The sequence below is a fragment of the Pezoporus occidentalis genome, unplaced genomic scaffold, assembly GCF_034315485.1.
Source record: "Pezoporus occidentalis ecotype Australia unplaced genomic scaffold, CSIRO_AGI_Poc_V1 ctg129, whole genome shotgun sequence".
Classification (NCBI taxonomy): Eukaryota; Metazoa; Chordata; class Aves; order Psittaciformes; family Psittacidae; genus Pezoporus; species Pezoporus occidentalis.
The window spans coordinates 2,188,463-2,211,454 of record NW_026913092.1 but is presented as its reverse complement, the minus strand read 5'-3'; the positions used below and the strand labels follow the sequence as shown (position 1 = coordinate 2,211,454).

The 22,992-nt window shown below is 39.0% G+C and overlaps 1 protein-coding gene across 3 annotated transcripts in view; it reads right to left on the bottom strand.

Annotated features, from left to right (window-relative positions):
- The window catches only part of IL1RAPL1 (interleukin 1 receptor accessory protein like 1), a 723,738-nt gene that overhangs the window by 278,545 nt on the left and 422,201 nt on the right, over positions 1-22,992 (bottom strand). The window lies entirely within an intron of this gene.

Here is a 22,992-nt window from a genome sequence, read left to right as displayed (position 1 = left end):
TTTAAACTAATGGACTGCTAACTTATTTACATTAGCTTTCAATCCCCATACTCCTATGCCAAAATGTTTCCTCATTACCTAGAGCTTTCATTGGTTTGGGCTCTCTTCTGCAACTTGTTACTTCTGCTGCTGCTAAATGTTGATACGCTAGGCAGCCAGAGACTAGGGAACATTGTCTTCCCACATCTTTAATTAGGCTAAAGACAAAATTACTTGATTTTTTTTTTTTTATTTCAGTTTCCAGGTGGGCAGCAAACAAGTGTGTAAAGTTGAGTACTCCCCAGGACCACACTGTGACAATGCAAGATTTCTCTCCTATTGTTTTGTAAATGCATTTGACCCCTGATCTGCTGAAAGAGGATCCTGCAGACAGCAGTGAGGAAAAATTAATTGTCTTATTTCCATTCTCGCAGTCTGCGAGCAGATAGCTCATTTACAACAGTCTTGTGTTTCTCAGACATGGCAGGATCTCAAAGATGGCTACATTTTCTCATTCTCTTTAAATTTTGTAAAATCTGTTTCATTTTTCTTTTCAAGAGAGGGGACAGAAATGCTTAAGGACAAAGAATAAGAGAAACATCATTCAAAGAACTCTATAGTCCAATTTTCTACAGAAAATGTAAACCCGAAAAGAAAGATATGTAAGTTACTGTTAAATTAGAGAATATTCTTAGAGTTATAATTTCTGGAACAGAATGACCCTTAGCTATCCACTTAATTCATGGACTTGTAAAGAAAAAAAACACAAATTAAGTCCTTATAATGAATCTGTAAGTATAATGTATTAGCCCATTCAAGAATCTGAGTATATAAAGCAAATAAAGTTAAGCTTTATTCAAAGCAAATTATGGATTCTCATTCACTGAATATGAATGGCTCTTGCTACTTTTAAGCTAAGAGCCTATCACCATTCTTACCTGTGCATGCAATTTAAAATCATGTAGTGTTTTAAAGAACACATTGTTATTTCTTTACATTATGTTGTTCCCCCATTAAGACTCTATTTGGAATATTTATTGATTATGTGGCGGGAAAACATCATAAAAAGTCACCTGTCGTGGTTTAAACCCAGTCAGGTAATTCGTTTGCTCACTTCCCCCCCTTTTCTTGCCCTCCCCCTTCTCTTGGAGGGACGGAGAGGAGAATCGAAAAGAATGCAACTCCCACGGGTTGAGATAAGAACAGTTTAGTAACTAAGGTACAACACAAATCACTGCTGCTACCACCAGTGATAATAATGATAAAGGAAATAACAAGGGAAGAGAATAGATCATCTCACCACCAGCCGACCGATAACTCGCCCCCCCCAGCCCGACCAAGCTCTGCAGTCTCCCAGCCCTTCCGGCTAACTCCCAGTTACCTCCTGGGCATGACGTGCTGTGGTATGGAATACCTCTTTGGTCAGTTTGGGTCAGGTGTCCTGTCTCTGCTTCCTCCTGGCCTCCCCTCCTCCCTGGCAGAGCATGAGACTCACAAAGTCCTTGGCCAAACCAAAACATCACTATCAGTTCTGTTCCCAGGCCGAAAGTCAAAACACTGCACTGCACCAGCTACCAAGAAGGAGAAACATGACTGCTACTGCTGAACCCAGGACATCACCTAAATCAGTTTTTCAAATTGGCAAAGTTGTTTTTCCGTTCCTGAAAGATCTATCCCTTGGAAACAGGAAGAAGGTCTAAAGAAACACTCAAGCTCTGAAGATCAAGAGTTCACTAACTAGGTAAGAAGATTCCACTAGATGACAGGGAGCAATACATAGGAAGCTAAGACAGAGAAGTACTGGCTACTCAATTTGCATTTTTAAATATTCTCTTTTATTTCTTTTTGTGTTTTGTTCATGTTACTGAATCTTACAATTTAAAAATTTCTAGAAGGAGCTGGGAGGGAAAAAATAAAAGAAAAAACAAGCACAAAACCTAATTAACTGTAATTCCTTCTCTGAAGACACAAGTTGAGCAAAAACTGTCATAAGTTTGTTTGTTTGTTTGTTTCATTGGGTTGGGATTTTTGTAGGTTTTTTGGTGTTTTTTTGGTGGGTTTGTTTGTTTGTTTTTGTTTTGGGTTGTTTTTGGTTTTTTTTTTCCATATTCTTCAGAGTGAATTGGCCAAAAGTTCTGGTTTATGTTTTGGTCTACTCAGAGCTCTGTTCTGCAACAGTGGCAATGTCAATTGCCAGAGCTAGAATTCCTTTTGAGGCACATCCAAGTTTCCATCGCAACAGCAGATTCATTACCAGATGCAGCTTAGGCTTCCTACTCTGTAAGAAGAAATATCTCAAAAATGTTCAAACCCATTGTTTGAAGAGGATGTTTGAATTTAATGACTCCAAGTTGTGTGTCTGTGATTTGAGTCATATGGATATAAGCCTCCTGCAGGCAGAAGCACAAATTGACCGGGCTGTAAGGTAATTATGTTCTAAAATGTCAGATATAAGGTACTGAAACAGTCTGGATGGATACTTTGTCAGCTGAGTTCCCTAACATAATTTTCTCTCAAAATCCCAAAGCATCATCAAAGGACCTAAAGCACAGGATGACCCCTGATGACACAGACTTTTTTATTGCAATGCCAAATACTAACTGCACTGTCAATCTGACCTATTTCATACTCGGTCAGAAACCTAGGCTGTAGGAGTGATATAAAACTGAAAGGAATGATATAAAAGGCAGAGAAACACAAACAGTATGAGCAAAGAAAACCAAGATAATGGGCTCACAGAACAGAAAAAGAGAAAGAAAATTAAACAGTTCCCAGGTAGGAATGAAGAAGAAGAAAGAGGAGGTAAGTGTGCTGGTAACAGCTAGAGCATGGTGGATACAGTAGGTGTGGAGCCCCTCAGCTAGCAGAAAGCGTAGCACAAAGCAGAGCTCTCTGGCAAGCATGCATATACTATGGAGGGTAAAAAAAAAAAGGAAGAGATCTAGACCATACAAAAACAGGAATCAAGAAGCTATTGGGGATTTTTCTTTAAGACAACAAATCCATTTAAATCAAACGCAACTTAAAAATAAATTAAATTGGCAAGTAACTTATCAGAACAGGAGGAGGAGGAAGACGAGACACAAGGGGGAAATAGAAGAGAACATATGCAGAGCAAACGTAGTTTCTCTAAACTACTTGCAATATCGACATCTACATTTAAAGGGATTGCTTAGAGAACTAAGCACTTAAAGCATAATTTCTAAATTGCCCCTAAAAAGGGCAAGATAGGCTACTTTTACAGAAGTCTACTTTTTTCTTGCACTGAATAAAACCTGGTAATTGTCAGCCTCACCAGAGAGAATTTGGCAGTGGATTTATACAGCTCAGTGCTCCCCAGGCAGCAATGCTCATCATCCCTATTCATGACAGAAGGAAGGAAACTGGGACTTTCTGCTACTTGTCCACTCTGGTGCTTTGCCAGGCATACCCTTAACCAGAAGGATAATTCAGGGAGATATAGCACGTATATTCATCTTCCACGTATACAGAAGACACACTGTCTTTGGGACTAGAAAGAAATGTTCTTTGGAAAGTCCTCACCACTACCCCTGTTTTATTTCATTGTAGAGTGCAGCCAAATTGCTTTCATTGTGTAAAGAAGGAGTTCCTCTCCGCAAAGGTGTTAACAATAAAACTATCTTCATCTAGTACAAAAAAAAGCATCATTCAAAGGAGAGATGAACAGGTCAAACAGACATCTGTTGATCCTGACATTTACCATCAGGCACAACACTACCTTTCTGCAGTTCTAAATAAGGTCTGCTGGAGAGAGTCCAGCGCAAGGCAACGAAGATGATTAAGGGAGTGGAGCATCTCCCTTATGAGGAAAGACTGAGGGAGCTGGGTCTCTATAGTTTGGAGAAGAGGAGACTGAGGGGTGACCTTATTAGTGTCTATAAATATATAAAGGGGGAGTGTCACGAGGATGGAGCCAGGCTCTACTCAGTGGCAAACAATGATAGGACAAGGGGTAATGGGTACAAACTGGAACACAAGAGGTTCCACTTAAACTTGAGAAGAAACTTCTCCTCAGTGAGGGTGATGGAGCAGTGGAACAGGCTGCCCAGGGAGGTTGTGGAGTCTCCTTCCCTGGAGACATTCAAAACTCGCCTGGACACATTCCTGTGTAACCTTATCTAGGTGTTCCTGCTCCGGCAGGGGGATTGGACTAGATGATCTTTTGAGGTCCCTTCCAATCTCTAGCATACTGTGATACTGTGTGTGTGAACCATAGTACAATAATGATACTTACAAATGCAGCCAGACCCATTTAACAGTGTTTTTCATTTAAGACAGCAATCTTAAGTCTTTGCATTCCTCTGCATTTTCTTTATTTCTCCTCCATTTTTCAAGGGATGTAATACTTGTAGTACATAGCCTGTCATTACGCTGTATTTTTACAGGGTATATTAAACACAATGACAAATTAGGAAGGTAACTGGCAGCAGAGCAGACAAGTTCTTTCAGTGTACATTGTGACAGCAAATTAAATTTTACCCTTTCAGTAGAATTACTAGAAAACTTGCAAGGTGTGTATTAATAGAGATTAGTTGTTTGTACTGAGTTATGCTATATATAATAATAATGCTATTTACCATGGTAAACAAAACAGAGGACAAACAGGAAGCAAAAAACAAATCTTTACTATTTCCCCTCACCATACAAGCTGAGTTAGGAAAGTAACTTTATTTCCAGCTCCTCTCAAACTTGACATTGAAAAGAAAGTCTGGAAAAAGTCTTTTCTTCACAGTATTTAAAATTTGAATAAGTAAATTTGTCCAGTGATGTCAATATCCACTTTCTACAAATTGTCCACCCCATTTCAGGGGAAAACTTTTGTTGACTTCATTAATAAGTTTTTTCATGGTTTTGTAGACACAAGTCAGTTCTTTCTCAGACCAAGTAACTTCTGTTAGAGTTATTTGGATGCCTGAAAGCTGGAGAGAAAAGCTTTCATTTAAGGGAAAAACAAAAACATATTATTGATAAGCTACTTGTGCCCTTGGCCACTGGCTTCAGAAGCTCTTTGTGAACTTTGGAAGTTTTGCACAAAAAAATTATAAAGCCTTCAGATAGCAGTGGGGTTGCTTAAGGACATGGCTGAGGCCTTGGGCCACGTGGTGAGGGAGGAAGGCCAGCGAGTACTGCAGCCAGAATTGCTGCCATGCTGTGAGGTCCCCCTAGTGGCAGGGTCTGATGCCCTCATCAGTCTATGGCTTCTGGACCATTTATACAAATCAGCAGTTTTCAAACCTTTTATGCAAAGCTCCTGTTTGTTGGTTTTGGGATTTTTTCCCCCAAGCTCTGGGATGGCTGGCTCCCACGCTCCCTGGCCCTGGTAGCTGAAATCACAGATTGTCTTTTCCACAAAGCTTCCAGAGCCAAAAGAGCTGCAAGTGCTGGGGCAGTGCTGCAGGAATGGGGGAGGAGAGAAGAAAAGCGGAGGGAAAAGAACAGAAGCTGGCTGGAATTTTCCTCAGTGTCTCAGAAAGTATCTCCTGCTTCCACACCCCCAGGGGACAACCCAGTTTGAAAACTGCATTTGACCTTGACTGAATTACATAAGCACCAACTTCTCCCCTCAAGGATCACCTAATTATTTGCATGATACTATGAAATAACCCACTGCACGTGAGACTCCAGGACTATTTGAATACCAGTGCTTTGCAAGATACTTGTTTTACTATGTTTTGAATTAGTCACACCAGAAAATATTGCTTGGATTTAGTGCCTACTTCCATCCTTGGAAGCCAAAACTTCTTCCACATTTTATCTTCTGCCACAAGTGATATATGCTGCCACCCTAAGTTTCCCCTTCTCCTCTCCCACTCTGCCAAAAGATAACGCACAGTCTAATAACTGTGTTAGAATAACACTTTCCTTGTGTCAGAGAGCTACTGATTGATGTGAAAGGCCTTTTATTGAGGCTTTGGACAATAAACATGAAATACAAATTAGCCTTTAGAAAGGGAATTCAATTTTCTCTCCCTTATACCTTAAAGGTTCTTTTCTGAGTAAGCTAGAAAAAAACCTACGTGTAAACTTTTATATTATTGACTTTTCTGCATGATCTCTGGCTTTTTTAATATCTAAGTGAAACTTATCCCCCTGTGAGAGCTGGAATCAATCTGACATTGATTTCCACATTTTTATAAAGCCTTACTTTCTTAGTACAAAATACTTGAACAAAATTATGACAATCTTAATTAAGAATTTGTATGGGCAATTACATGAAAAGCAAAATTTCATGATGTTTACTGATTTCTCCATAAAATATTTTCTTTGAAATTAAAGATTCCTTTCAGATAAATTAAAAGGAAAAAAATATAAAAAGCCATACTCTTACAGCACTGGAATGTCTAAATACTCCTATAGTGCAACATTTTACTCTTACAGTATAAGAATATGTATCTAAATACATTTTATTTGAAGTTAAAACTTTCTTCCAGATAAGTTTAAAAGAAAACTCCCATATTCTTACAACATATATTCCTATACTCTATGTGTCTATATGTATGTATACATATGTATCTTCCAGGCCCTAGGGAGCTTGGACAGTGACAGCAAAGTCCTCAGGTCATAGGCTTGGTTAGAGTATCCTTCTCTTAGATGGATGGACTTACAAGGCTAAACGAGCTCCATCTGCCTGGGGTTGAAGTTAGAGTTGTCCTCCTAGGATGGCTGCCCGAAGGCTAGTGAGCCCATCCTGCCCACAGACACATTTTGTCTGACCCTTCAGTTGAGACCCGTCTGCACAGGCCCAAGGGGTTTACTCTCACTTGCAAAGCCTTGTGCTTGTAGTAAGCGTGCGTAAAGCACTTCCCAAATCTCTTTGTTCGCAAAGTCAAGCCATCATCATCATACATATGTATACATGTATAAATCAGTTATACCAGTATCTAAGGGATTCCATTAATTGTAAAACTAATCAGAGAGAGTATGTGATTTAAGAAAATTATAATTTAAAAATTTTCTAAAGTATATTAGTACTATACCTATATGCTACTCGCTGGAAATAAATCCCAGTTTTTAAAACTATTTTATATTAAAATACTTAGTATGTGAACTCTTTCAGGGTATAGCACTTAAATATGATTGCAGGTAAAAATGTTACAGGTGGCTAAAGAAGGATGGGAATCAATTAGAAAAAAACATTGTACTGCACAGATTATATAAGGTGAGCATAGTATGGATTATCCCTAGTCTGAATTTAATAGTATATTAATATTTTAGTGCTACTTACAAATTTAGTGCTAAATTAGGTACTCATTTCTGTGCGGCCTCCCAGGATTGTTAGCAAAGAAATTTTGTGCCAGTGAGTCATAAAGCACTAAAATGGAGACATTTCAGATTGATACTAAATGTTTTCTCTGCAGCAGATCTATGTATATTCCCAAAGGAGACAAAAGTATGAAGAGCTTGTGAATGTACCATTATAGCTGAAAATCCCTTTAGCTTTCTACAAACTGTAGCAGGGAGATAATACCCTTGCATGAAATGCTTTTATGTAGACTGCTGCTTCATAATTCAGGAGGTGATGGCACTTTCCATCACCAATGATCATGAAGAACCAATAATCATGAAGAAGAGTAAATTTTATACCTTATTTAGCACCATATGCAAGAATAGAAGAAATGCAGTACAATGGCTTATTTGGAAAATGACAAGTTAACAGAGCTTTCTTATTTCTCCTATTTCTTTCATCTACAGAATCACAGAATCACAAAATATTTAAGGTTGGAAGGAGGTCATATGGACTGACTCCCCTGCTCAAACAGGGTCACCTAGTGCTGTTTGTTCAGGAACATGTCCAGACAGCTTTTGAATATTGCCAAGGATGAAGACTCCTCATTCTCCCTAAGAATCCTGCACCAGGGCTCAGTCACCCTCATAGTGAAGTGTTTCTTGATGTTCAGACAGAACATCCTGTGTTTCATTTTGTGACCATTGCCTCTGGTCCTTTCACCACGCAACACTGAAAAGAGCCTGGCTTCATCCACTTTGCATACTCCCTCCATGTATTTATATGTTAGTAAGTTCATTGGAGAGATGGACCAATTCCTTAATCAATCACCTTTGTGTGTCTTCATTGGACTCCTTCGAGTATGTCCATGTCTCTCTTATACTGGGGAGCCCAGAACTGGTCACTTACTCCAGGTGTGGCCTCATGAATGCTGAGTAGGGGGAAGACTCGCCTCCCTCAGCCTGCTGCCAATAGCTTTTCTAATGCATCCCAGATTATCATTAGCCTCCTTTGCTGCAAGGGCACAGTACTGGATCATGTTTAACTTTATTTCCACCAGGACCCTCAGGTCCTCTTCTGTAAAGCTACATATATTATTATTCATAGAACATCTGTTGGGGGCGGGGGGTGTTTGCTTTTTCCTTTTTTTTTATTTTTTTTACTGACAGGGAGTGGAGGGAAACTGCTAAATCAAAATTCATTTTCCAAGGATTTATAGAAAAGGGACAGAAAAAAAAAAAAATAGTTGGTATGAGAATGAATGAGAGAAAAAAGTTTATTTATTGAAGCCAGAGGCCCTTAAAATTGTGTCTAGCAGCAGTGTGTGCCCAAGCAGCTGTGCCTACATGGGGTTCTGAGTTCAGGAACAACTGAGTGTTAATAAGTCCTGATGACTCAGAAGGTCATCAAATATTGGAACATCTTTACCACCACATCATCCCTTTTGCAAATGCAATCCACCTTCTTTATAGAAATTAAACTGACAGCATTATTGGAAACAAGGAAGATGCTGAATGGCTTCTCCCTTGTTCCCTCTCTGACTGATGAATTAGCACAACTGCAATCTACAGCTCAAGTAGAGCTAGAGGAGGACAGAGCCTATCATTCAGTCTCAAATGTTACATTGGATTCTTTTGTTTAACTGTTATGCAGCTGCATAAAGATTATCCCTTGAAGGTTTCTGTCTTGTTTCTGAATGATTAGATATTTATCTCCTGCTAACTCTGCATGAGTGTGTTCTTTTCTGAATAGAAGATATTTCTCATGTTCCATTATCAGAGTTACTCATTAAAGGTAGATATGGACAGAGATATCCAGCAATTATAATATTTATCATGGATATTAGAAGAATGACATTTGCACATGAATAAGATTCCTTTGAAATACTCTCTACCCAGCAAAAATGGGAATAAGTATGACACGCTTTGAAAGTAGACACTAAAACCAGAAAAATCACCACTAAGTTATTGCTTCAAGGCAGTTTACTAGCAAACTGATGCCGCTTCTCTAGACTCCTTGAAACTCTCAAATGACATTGCATTACAACTCTCAATTTAAAAAGTAAAGAATTCCAATACTTATAACTGCTACAGTTGTTATGAAACAGTTTTAATTATTCTTGGTTTACACTTGCCTATGAAGAAAAAACAATTCTCTACTAGAAGCAGAATTAGAGAGAAGGTCTCTCAAGTAGCATGTCATCCCATAGATTAATGCATTGATGTGTGCATTTTGGAATACAAAGCAAGTAGTTTCTGCACAAGAGTCAGTCTTTGACAATGCTTAACCTGCTACCAAAGCAGAACTTTAGAAAATTTCAAGAATTTTATGAAATTTATGTAAGTGAATATCGCAGAGCAAGTCCAGAATTCCCAAATAGGAAATTCACATGCTGAAAACAAAGCAGAATTTGAAGAAACAGATCAATAAACAAATTCATATAATTCAATTTGCATGTGTCTTTAATCCAAGGACCATCAAGTACATAGAAAATTTACCTATTGTCCTCGGTTCAGCAGTAGCAGTCATTTTTTCTCCTGCTTAGTAGCTGGCCTGGGAACAGTGCTGATAACACCGATGTTTTTAGTTACTGCTCAAATGTTTAGCCTGACCAAGGACTTTGTGAGTCTCATGCTCTGCCAGGGAGGAGGGGAAGCCAGGAGGAAGCAGAGACAGGACACCTGACCCAAACTAGCCAAAGAGGTATTCCATACCAAAGCACGTCATGCCCAGGATGTAACTGAGAGTTACCCGAAAGGGCTAGTTGACTGCTCGGTTGGGCTGGGTATCAATGGGTGGTATTGTATTCTCTTCCCTTGTTATTTCCCTTATCACTATTATTATTGGTGGTAGCAGTAATGGTCTGTGTTATACCTTAGTTACGGGGCTGTTCTTATCTCAACCCATGAGTTAAATTCTTTTGATTCTCCTCCCCGTCCCTTCAGGAGCAGGGTGGGGGGAAGAAAGGGGGAGAGTGAGTGAGAGGGCTGCATGGCTGACTTATGGCCTGGGCTTAAACCACGACACCTATCAACTGTTTTTGACTGTGCTCATATGAACAGCTTTACCACAAATAGTTTCCAAAACTTCCCCAGTGTGGTCTGTATCAACACAGTAAATATTTTTTAATTTGCTCTAATTTTGAGCTCTAAAATTTGATCCTGATCTGCTTCAGGCTGTTGCTGAAAATCAGAGGCATGGAAGCTCAGGCAACAGAAACCAGAACTCAAATTGTATTCATATTATGTTCACATCAACAGCATCCCTGAAGCCAAATACAGGCAAGCAAGCACTTCGACCCACCCCAGCTACCTACTCTACCCAGTACTGGAAGTGATATTTCTCAGTCCAGCCTCCAGAGCTTCTTTCCAGTCTGTCTCTTTGCCCTTAAAGGTAATAAAAGCCATCTTTATGTCCACACGTTCAAAAGTGTAGAGAAGTAGTCAGCTTCAGAGAAGAAAACAGCTCAGTAAGCCATTTTAGTTAAACATTACTGAAGGATCCTTTGGAACTAATTTCTTGGAAAGGCCAGGACAACCAGAGGGGCACATTTTTTTGTTGCAAGGCTCTCAAAACACAAGTGAGTTGAGATTCCGTGTTAAAGAATGAGTAATTCCCTTCTTCTGCAGCAACCCTAAATAAATTTATTCTTATTTTTCTGATCTTGACATAATGTAAAAAAACAACAGCTGTGCACTTTCACTCCTCTCAATGACAGGTTTCCATCTCCAGTGGCCAGCCTCAAGCAGAGTGTGACACATCTCAGAATTCAGCAGAGCCTCAAGTTTCAAATAGATAAAACCATACTATTCTTTGTATATATCAACCGCTAAGGTAAATAACTCTGAGGTGAAAAATGAAAAGGCTACAGAGGCTTCAGCTGCCCCAATGAACAAACAGGTATGAGAATAAGGCAGAGATAGGTGCCAGACACCTTAACTATGTATTTTCATTTCTTGATTTAGTTTTCAGACTTGCTGCTGTCATCCTCAGAATCATGAATCATCCAGAATATCCAGACATGAAAATACAAATTCATGTGAACAGTGCAACGTGAATGTATGAAAGCATTTATGCATAGACAGCTTTGAATAATTTCACTTAATGCAAGCATGCCTCTGTAAGCTATTTTAGTTTGACAGAAATGAGTTTTGCTTTACACATTTTTATTCACATTTTTATTTATTTAGGTTTGAGAAACCTAAAATGTAAACTGAACAATTCTAAACACATTTCAGAAAATTTAAAGTCACTGCTTCTTCTTTTTCAGTGGCCCAACTTCTATGTGTCAGTGTCTTTGTTCAGTGCCTTTCAGCACAGATATGTGAGGAATGGTAGGAGAGACGTCTCCAATACTGTTTCTTGGTGGTAATCTCACAGAAAAACCAACTTCATTTGACAGAAATGCAGAATCTCTCCTTTGGCTTGTCTGGCTGCTTCCTCCTGTAGCAGGGGACAGCTTTCGGATGGGCTGGTGCTGCCAGCTTAATTATCTGTGGCTTTTTCTGACCTAGATTCACCCCCACATTCCTCACTATCTAAATACAAGATTAGCTGTATAACACAGTTTGGTTCAGTTCATAAATACAGTACCACCGGTTTGTATAATTGGCGCAGAGTTAAATGAATACATAAACTCCTTCTGAATATAAAATTCAACTTATGCTGTCATTCATGTACTACATTTTCTGTTCTATATTTTTATTCCTGTGTGGAATAATGGGGAAAAATTAAAGATACTTCCCCCTGCCTCAAATCCTCAAAGTTATTTTACAATATTAAAGAAATTTTAGCTTTTTAAAGAAAATGTAGCTGCTACTTCTGGGATGGAATGAGGTTAACATGCATAGAATCTACCCTATGATAGCTCCCCAGCACCCCTGTGACCTTGGCATATGCTGAGATAAACTGAACAGAGAGTGGAAAGGAGTGAAGACACTGTGGCCAGGCTCTTTTATACTCCCTGCAAGTGAGGGAACACGAAGATGCCATGTACTGATAAATGTCAGTAGCAGATGACAAAGAAGAATTGTACAGTGAGAGAATTTCACACCAGAAATATGTATCACTAGAGCCACTCAAATGCCACAGACACATGCTCAAGCTCTGTGTTTAGTTTAAGCTCCATAACAATATATTTAACCCTATAATCATATACAATTAAAATTCCACAGGTATTTAGACAAGAAATTTGGACTTGTATTACTGTGAAGGAGCCTAAACAGAGACAATGACCTCTTAAATGGTCAGGAGGCCCAAGAAACAAGTGATTTATGATGAGAACTGACAGCTGGAGGGGTTTTAGCCTTGTAGGAAGACTGAGAAAAACAGAACTGAGGAAAACAGGACTGAGAAAAATAAGATTAACAAATCTCTAAACAAGAAAGACTTGAAGTCTGCTACATCCTGACAATTCCTGGAAAACCCTCAAAATACGCTTTTCACAAGTGAGAAAAATACCATTAGGTGTCCTTTTATTGAACTTGCCTGATTATAATCTCATTCTAATACTAAAAATTACACCCACAGGTCAAAAGACCCCTGCGCGGGTTGGAAGACCTTTGAGCATGAGTAGCTAGACAATTAGTTATTTGTTCCTTGTGCAAGTAAGTTGAACAACTGGTAAAAGGTGGAAGGGTTGCAGGGAGCTACTAATTTTAATTAAATTGTATAAATATGAGAAATTAAGGGAGTAAAAATGAGAGGGAAGACTCCAATGTAACTGCTGGGATCGGTCAACAGGCTGAACCTTCTACCCACACAGGGATGCCTACTGGGTAAGAGATAAATTCTATTCACATTTCATTTAATTTCAGCTGGCTTTATATGTTATTTTCATGCTTTTTCCTGTAGCTAGTATATTATATTGTCACCGGCAATCTTTGAACCTTAAACCTGTCACAAAATAATATAATAAAACTCTTAGTGAAGATCTATTTTGTGTGAGTTTCCAGAGTCTTAAATTGACTTACAATCAGCTTAAAAACTCCCTTTACTTTTTTTTTCTAACTTAGTGAGTGAATCTGTTACTGGGTACCCTGAATAGCATAGTCAAACTGCCTTCTAATGATGTGCTGTCTGACAAAACGCCTGCAGAGGGCTCTGACAAGCTAATCGGGTTCAAGGGTCTTGTCTTTCCTGGGACAGTAATAAACTCATCAAATTTACAGGTGAAGGAGTGACATTTCCCCACTTAAAGGGGAAGGTGGTGATGGGTAGTTTTGAACCCCTTTAAAGTGACATTCTGCAATCTATTTCAGTCACAATTATTTTCTGCAACACAAATGTTTTGAGTAACATGATTTTCAAGCCCTCATATTACACCCTGCTTCCTCTTTCTGCTGGTTGAAATTTAGGAGACACCCTTGCTGCTACTGAGACCAACAGCAGAAGTCCTATGGACTTCAATCTATAGAGGTAGACTCTTCCTTTTTACACGTATGCACTGGTGTTAGCCAAGAGTATTGTATGTTATAGTACAGTGTGCTGACAACAGAATATTTGGCCCTTAAGAATTTATTTGCACCTTCTTTAAGCATCCACATAAAATTACTCACTTCTTCTGTTATTATATTAAATAATTTTTGAAACAGACGATTTCTGAATCTCAGTCTGCAAATACCAATGGTTGGTATTAACAGCAATTAACAAGGTGGACAAAAATACGTATATTGAAATGTAAATTGCCTCAGAAATGAAAGAATTGGAACAGTGGAACAATAAATGGAAGCTTTCTACATTATCTACATGTTTGAATCAAGGAATGAATAATGTAATTCCTTGGAACAGTCAAAACATCTGAAACGTGTCATTTTTATGTAAGAAGGAGAGAACTCAAAAATATGTTCAAATTTTAACATACGGTAGCTCTGATAAATGCCAGCATTACCTCAAAAGCCCTTTAGCATGACAGCAACCCAGTCTATTATTATGACAATAAAGTAGTTATAAAACAAAGTTGTTTTCACAGGATAAAAACCACTCATAGGAACATAGTATGAGAATGGTTTTCCTGGTTTCATATGTTTTTAAGTTTCTACAGCTATTTTGCAATGAAAGTTCATGATATTACTTTCATTGTAAACATGGGCAACTGCAAAAAACATAATAAACCAAAAGCAAACTACATCTGTACGTACTACTAGCACATGAGTATTACTTGTTACAGCAAGATGGGGGTTCAGTATAAATATAGTATTTGATTACTAATTATTCATGCAGCTTCTCATTGTGGACTACCCAATTAAATCTAACTACTAGGATGACTTAATCGTATAAACTGTGATTTTTGAAAGGTGTTCCTTGAGAGTATCACCATACACAATTATTAAAAAAACCTGTAAATTTGAAAGAAAAGGCATATCTTCTGGTTATACTTCAGCTGTCAGCATTTACAGCCTAGTTCTAGAAAGCTCCTGAATTTCAGGACACTGTCCCTCCTTTTTAAACTAAGCTACCAGTTCTAAAGATGAAAGACTGAACACAAGAAGGTAATTCTGGGTAGATTTTACTTATTTGAGCACACTTTCACAATTGTTGTGCAAACTGAAACAGCTTGATATGAAAAGTTATTCACCTTCCTTGCAGGGAACAGAACTGATTTGTGTGTGTGTGTGTGTAAAACCTGTGTAACCAAGTCCTATTTTCTGTAGCAGTTCAGTGATAGCTCATCATTACTTTGTGACTGAAGGTGACGCTGAACATTTGACAGAAATAGGCTTATTCTGTTGACAGAGCAGAATTTCACCACAATCTGCTGAAATGCATAATCAGAGGAGAGATAGGCTGCCTCTTCTAGCACACAGGTTCCTCTAAGACAGCTTTCTGCTGTAGTTTCCCTGCACAGCTAGACTTGTGGCTTAAATAAAAATATCATCTGTGGTGGTTTCAGACAGCAAGATGGTATGTTATATTCAGAAGCAGAGGGAAGTCCTTACAGTGGCATGCAGCATATGCACATTTATATATACAGATATTTAATGTTTTCAAACAAGGAAAAAAAATTACAAAATTATTCCTAAACCATTGTTTTTCTTATGATGTCATTAATGAAAAAATAGAAAGGCCCTTACTCAAATGACTGTTATATCCCTTTAGCTCTCCCTTTCTGTGCACTTACAATATGAATCGGTTATTAATTATAGGATCATACACTGAGCGTTTCCTAATTCTTAACATTTCAAACTTCCTTTAAAAACATAAATCTCAATTGCTAAATCTGAGGCATGTCATGGTGAGGGTTAGAAGCCCCTACATATATCCTCATTTATTCTGAGAAAAAAGGCAACAAATTCAATAAAGAAAAGGAAAAAGGAAGCTACTTCAGGGCAGAGGAAAAGACATTCTCCAGAAGTTCCCCTGGCTTAGTAGCCTTAGTGGCTACTAAGGCCCCCAAGCTAAAATACAGGCATAGAGACACCCTGTATATCAAGTGTAGCTCAAAAGAAGACAGTGGTTATATAAACCCTACATCCTCTCTCCCCACCAAAAAATCCAAGAATAAGGTTGTTTTTGATAGAAGAGTGACAGATCTGACTGCAGCCACACTAAAATATATTACTTTTCTCACTTGCCCTCATTTCAGTTTCTTATCTTTTTGTTCACTGCACAGCAATTAAGCAGAAATGCAAATGTCATATCCATTTTTATAACAGTGCCTCTTATAAAATTGCAATGAAGTCAGCAAATGATATATTTGTTAAGTGATCTATCATATTTTTGACAACAAATTCTAGCTAATATAAGGATAATGTCTGTGTATGTACCATATGTGTGTTTGCATGTTGTATAAATGTAGGAAGATTATTAGTTACAATTCTAGCATAACTTCCAAGGAAGCATTAGACTTTGAAAGCTCAAATCAGTTAAATAAGACGGGAAGAGAGTTTATGAATATTCAGTTTGGATTTCAAAAGAACAAAGATGTTGAACAAGACCGGTCCCAACACCGATCCCTGAGGGACACCACTCATTACTGGTCTCCAGCCAGACATTGAGCAATTGACCACAACTCTTTGCATGTGGCCATCCAGCCAGTTCTTTATCCACCGAGTGGTCCATCCATCAAATTGATGTCTCTCCAATTTAGAGACAAGGATGTCGTGTGGGACAGCATCGAACGCTTTGCACAAGTCCAGGTAGATGACATCAACTGCTCTACCCCGTCCATCAGTTCTGTAGCACCATCATAGAAGCCCACCAAATTGGTCGGACAGGATTTCCCCTTAGTGAAGCCATGCTGGCTGTCACCAAGCACCTTGCTGTTTTTCATGGGCCTTAGCATGCCTTCCAAGAGAATCTGCTCCAAGGTATTGCCAGGCACAGAGGTGAGACTGACTGGTCTGTAATTCCCCAGGTCATCCATTTTCCCCTTCTTGAAAATGGGGGGGGGATGACTTCACCTGACTGCCATGATTTTTCAAATACAATGGACAGTAGCTTGGCAGCTTTATTTGCCAGCTCCTTCAGGACCCCAGGATAGATTTCATCAGGTCCCATGGACTTGTGCACGCTCAGATTTTTAAGATGGTCTCGAACCAGATCCTCTCCTACAGTGGGCCCAAGGTCTTCATTCTCACAGTCCCTGCGTCTGCCTTCCAAGACTTGGGTGGTGCAGTCAGAGCCCTTGCCAGTGAAGACTGAGGCAAAGCAGTCATTCAGAACCTCAGCCTTGTCCAAATCCTGTGTAGCCAGTTCTCCTGATAGCTTCTGGATGGGGCTTACGTTGTCCCTAGTCTGTTTTTTATTCGCTAGGTACCTATAGAATTCCTTGCTGTTATCCTTAACATCCCTAGCCAAGTTTAATTCTAACTGGGCCTTAGCTTTCCTAACATGGTCCCTAGCTTCCCAGACAACATCCCTGTACTCTTCCCGTGCCACCTGTCCTTGCTTCCACCTTTTATAAGCCTCTTTTTTAATTTGAATTTTCCCCAGCAGCTCCTTATCCATCCAAGGAGGTCTCCTGGCCCTCCTGCTGCACTTCCTTTAGTTGGGATGCAACACTCCTGAGCTTGTAGCAGGTGATCCTTGAATATCAACCAACAGTCTTGGTCCCCCTTGCCCTCTAGGGCTATATACCATGAAGCAACAAAATAATTCAGTAATTGCCCATACTGAATAATGAACATCATGGTGTCACAGTGATGAGGGCTGACCACTACTGCTAGTAGAAAAGATATCACCCAAAGCACAAGGGGTGTGCTTTGCTGCTAGACATATTCCACACAAACTCCATCTGCCTCCAACTCTGATATTTGCCTGTGACCTCAACAAAAGGCAGCCAAGTGTTTCACACTCTGCAATAAATTTGTTTCATCAGCCATGAAGTGTAAAAGTGTTATTTCACAGAAGAGGAACTGGCATGGAAAGACTGTGTCCTCACTCATTCCAAACAGGAATATGACTAAATATCACAAAAATAATTTAAATCCAATTCTGAACACTTATCCTCCATAATCAACTCAAATTCTAAATAACTGTATTACAGGATGAAGGAGCCAAAAAGAACATATGAAAGAAAAAGCAACATTTCTATCATTTTTTCCTCCACTTGTTCAGCCTTTACACAAACTATTCATAGCCGTGTGTAACAGCAGGCTGGTAACATCAGGAAAATGGCAGGAGTAAAATCAAGATGCAGGTAGCCTAAAGAGCAGCAACTAAGCCTGTGCCAAACAGCACCTTGTCAGGATAGATTACAAACATCAGGCAAAATAAAGGGCTGTACTGCACTTACATGGCAAGGTGTTGGCAGCAGAAGGCTGAAGAGGTGGACTGTATAAAAGAATGCAGAGATTGAACCTTGCTAGACAAACCTTGTTCCAGCCTGCTCCAATAGATCTACCTCAGGACACAAATGAGCCTAGCAGGCAAGCTGTCCATGCCCCTAGGAAACCATATTTAAGAATGCATTTAAGAAAAAACACTGTGCAGGAGCTGTGAGAGAGGACTGAGAAGAAAATGTGAGAAACAGCCCTGCGGACACTGAGCTTAATGAAGATGGAAAAGGTGCTCCCAGTGCTGGAGGAATCTTATTCCCTGCAGCCATGGTGAAGACAACAGCAAGGAAGGATGTGATCCAGCAGCCCATGATGATCCACAGTGGAGCAGGTGGACATGGCATGAAGGAAGTTGCAGCCTCTGGTGATCCTGCACAGAAGCAGGTTTACTAGCAGGAGCTGAATCTGATGGGAAAACAATGCTAGAACAATCTGCTTCTGAACAACTGTACTCTGTAGAAAGGAGCCATGCTGGAGCGAATCTTGAAAGACTAAAATTGGAGCAACTGTTGAAGGACTGTATCCTGTGAGAGGGACCCCACTCTGTAACAGGGTAAAAGTGAGAGGAAAGGAGGAAACTGCGGGAAATTGCTCTTGGTTTTGTCTTTGTTTCTCACAATCCTACTCTGTTGGTTTTTTTTTGGGGGGGTTGTTTGGTTTCTATTTTTTGTTTGCTTATTTTTGTTTTTGTTTTTTTTTCCATTGGCAATAAATTAAATTGATTTCCCCCAAGTCCAGTCTGTTTTGCCCATGAAGGTAATTGGCACGTTATCTCCCTGTCTTTATCTTGACACACAAGATTTTTCATTTTTTCCATATATACTGTTGAGAAGGGGGAGTGAGAGCAGCTGGGTAAGCATGTGGCAGACACATGCACCACAAGGGCAAATCATTCACTTCATACTCGCACTCAGAGTAATTTTGAATCCCAAAGGTGTGAGAAAAAAACTGTTTTAACTTTTACTGTCACTTATTCTCTAATGATATTTTATTTGTCTTACTATCCTACCCAAGAATATCCTTATACATTTAAAAAAAATGACTTTGTTTTATACAGGCTATTATATATTGTAATCTTTAAAAAGTATTCATTAAACATGAGTTGCATGATTTTCTGCAGAGCTACAAAAAAAGGAGACAGAACCAACACAAAGATGACATGTTAGGCAGAAGTATTGCTTGTTTAATCATCACTTCTGGAGACTAGACAAGAACATCACTTTGATGTACCATACCGAGTATTCTATTATGATTTCAAATACTTAAAGGCAGAAAAATACCATAAAATGTCGCATGACTGAAAAACTGCCTTTAAAAAGACAAGAAAAGCACTCTTCATTTGACTATGACTTGACATTTTAACTTTGTCTTCCTCAAAAAAAACCACAGTCTTCTCTGCTTTGCTTTCACTTTTCTCATTTCTTTTCTTTTTAAATCTACCCTGTATTAATAGGAAAAAAAATAATCTTGAATGTAATCCTGATCTGTCATATAATGTGATGAACAGAAAAACAAATGCAGAATCACGTGCTTTTATAGTACTTCTCAACTGCTTTCCAAAACAGTGGTAGCACAAGCTCAAAGACTGTGTCTTGAGGTAGAGGAATAGCTGTAGTAAAGCACTATGTCTCATGTATGCAACAAACAGTAATAGCTCATGAACAGATGTAGTTTAAAAAATGTGTATTTTTATAGGCTATTTGGTGTTTCTCATAATTTCTCTTCTGTAAATATGATGACGATGATAATAACCATAATCCCCTAAAAGGAACAAAAATAATTCTAATCAGTGCCTCGTCTAAAATAAATAACTTCCAAAAATTAGAGCAATCCTCCTTAGCCATACTTTGATCTTGTTATTCAAACACATTGTATCTCTCTATGGAAATTGCACTTCATTTCATCTTATACTCTAAGTAACACACAAGAGTAACTGAAAAGGAGGCCAAGAAGCATTACTGTACAGCAGCACTGGCACAGAACAGTTATGGCTTTAGGTCCTGAGAGGTAGCAGTGTTACACTGCATGCAAACAATCTGGCTTGCTCCCTAGAGAAGACGACCAAATGGGATGTAACAGTCAGTATTTCTGAAAGGTTTAACCAAGGGCTTAGATGCTTTCATTGTCTAGCCAATTAAAGAAATTTCAGTGCAGCTGCTATTTACTAAGGAGGCTGGCCTTTAATAGGTCACAGTTAGATACTCAGCGGTAGAGGCATATAAATGTTTACAACAGAACATAGATTTTACAAATCTATATCTCTCTCTACACACCAGTTTTAAGCTCACTCTTACAAATGCTTTTACTCTGAAAATAAACTGAAATTCCATATGCTTTTCCGGTAGTTCAAGTCTTGGAATTGTAACATTTTATTTGTATTACAGTAGTGTCAAAATGCTCTGGTCAAAATGAATGCCTCCCTGTTTTAGGTGTTGTATATAAACACTTCAGAAGAAAACCCATGACTGAAAATCTTACATTGGAAAAGAATCGATCTTTCAAAAAGAGGAGGAAGGGTTTAAGTACAAAGCTACATGGATTTTCTGTTTCTTGTTTCTGAAATTTTACTTCTTTTATTTCTTTTTAAAATTGCTAAATAAGGAAGGATGAGTGTGTTCGGACTACAACTGGTGTCAGGTATATTACCAAAAAAATCTTTTAAATAATTGTTTGAAACTGTATCTGGACGAGAAGCAGAAAGTAGGCAGGACAAGCAGAAAGGCTGGCAGGAAGGGAGGCCTGGAGGAAGCCCAGCACTGAGATGAGTAATCTCTTAAGCATCACAGGGAAGGATTAAGGTCACTTTGTTCCTGATTTAAAGTCGATTGCAATGAACGGAACTTTTCCATTTAATTCAATGGACTCAGAGAAGGGCTGTTTTTCAGTAGGTTTCTTTCCTGCCTGAGAAGGAAGAAAAGGTGGAATCAATATTTCAAGAAGTCAGTCAGCTTGGAACCATGTGCCTTCACAAGGGCATAATTAGACTTCAGGCTTCCTCAGCTCACCCTGCAAGAGCCAACCTTGGAAACAGGAATATAAAGCCTCCTGAGTCATCCCTATGTGACTTCCCCTTCAGATACCATAACATAGGTGCACTGATGATTCTCTGAGACAAGGCTCATAGCAGCATGCACCACACGGAGGAGCTGGCACTGCTTCATGTAAAGAAGACCTAGAAGTGATGTTCAAGGCTATTTCTCAGGTTGCTTTTCTGAGGCTTCCAATATCAATGTTGTCAGTCTCACTTATGTGCCTGGCAAAATCTTGGAGCAGATTCTCCTAGAAATCATGCTAAGGCACATGAAAAACAAAACAACAGCCAGCATGGCTTCAATAAGGGGAAATCCTGTCCGAACAATTTGGTGGACTTCTGTGATGGGGCTACAGAACTGATGGACAGGGGTAGAGCAGTTGATGTCATCTACCTGGACTTGTGCAAAGCGTTCGACACTGTCCCACACGACATCCTTGTCTCTAAATTGGAGAGACATCAATTTGATAGATGGACCACTCGATGGACAAAGAACTGGCTGGATGGCCACATGCAAAGAGTTGTGGTCAATGGCTCAGTGTCCAGTTGGAAAACAGTAAAGAGTGGTGTCCCTCAGGGACTGGTCTTGTTCAACATCTTTGTTGGTGACATGGACAGGGGTATTGAGTGTGCCCTCAGCAAGTTTGCTGATGACACCAAGACATGTGGTTTGGTTGATACGCTGAAGGGAAGGAATACCATCCAGAGGGACCTTGACATGCTTGTGAGGTGGGCAGATGCCAACCTTGTGAAGTTAACCATGCCAAGTGCAAGGTCCAACACCTGGGTCAGAGCAATCCCAGGCATAGCTACAGGTTGGGCAGAGAAGAGATTCAGAGCTGCGAATGCTCCATCCCTGGCAGTGTTCAAGGCCAGGTTGGACAGAGCCTTGGTTGATATGGTTTAGTGTGAGGTGTCCCTGCCCATGGCAAGGGGGTTGGAACTTGATGATCTTAAGGCCCTTTCCAACCCTAACTATTTTATGATTCTATGATCCCAAAGTGAACTAAATCTTGTTACAGATGACACAGTGATAAGAAATCAGATTCTTAAGGAAACTATTTGTCTAAAGTAATCTGGAGAAACTGGTGCAGAACTGCTGTAGAAAAATGAAAACTCTTAAAATAATGTTAAATTAATTTATAAAATAAATCCAAGAAAAGCTGCTGCAGAGATATTTTGTGTCGATAGAAACATGATTAGCTGCAACATGAAGTGGACAATGTGTCCCAGAAACAAGGGGAAAATATGTGTTTGCCTGGATGTTTAAGTTATAATCAAGTCAGCATCTCATGAGACACAATTTAGAGAGAGATTTATACTTTGAAATAGTATTTTTATAAAATGGGAAAGAGAATACATGGAAGATATGTCAAAGACATCCTAAGATAGCCCACTTATGTGGAATGCTTTTTTAAAGACCTTTCTGTATCACATTAGTAAAATGCTGTGACTACACAATTTCTCGTTTTCAGAGAAATGAAACAAACCAGCTTTGAAAGCAGAGAGAAAAAACTCAGTTTGAGAATTATTGCCTCTGTCAGCAGCTGTTACTCAAATTTCTTATGTGTAGGGCCAAAAAAAATATGCTTCTTCAAACATATATACAGTATACATTGCATCATTGTGTAATTTTGTAATTTTGAGAGTCTGAGAGATATTTATTTCTTTATTTCTGTTTAGAAGAGTACATATACCAAAGCCGAAAAGAATTTAGTTATTTAAAGCAGTCAGAAGTTACAGAGTAAAGACATATAATACAAAACCCCACCACAAAATATAGCAGTTTTGTAAAAAGACACAAAATCATATAGGATATACTATAATAAACAAGTCTTGGATGACTGCAAGCAGAAACTCATCCAAGGAAAATCAAGGAATAAAAAAAAAAAACGAACTACTCAGAAATCAGTACAGACTATAACCAAGCAGATGACTGTGAAGGAAGCACTATGGCT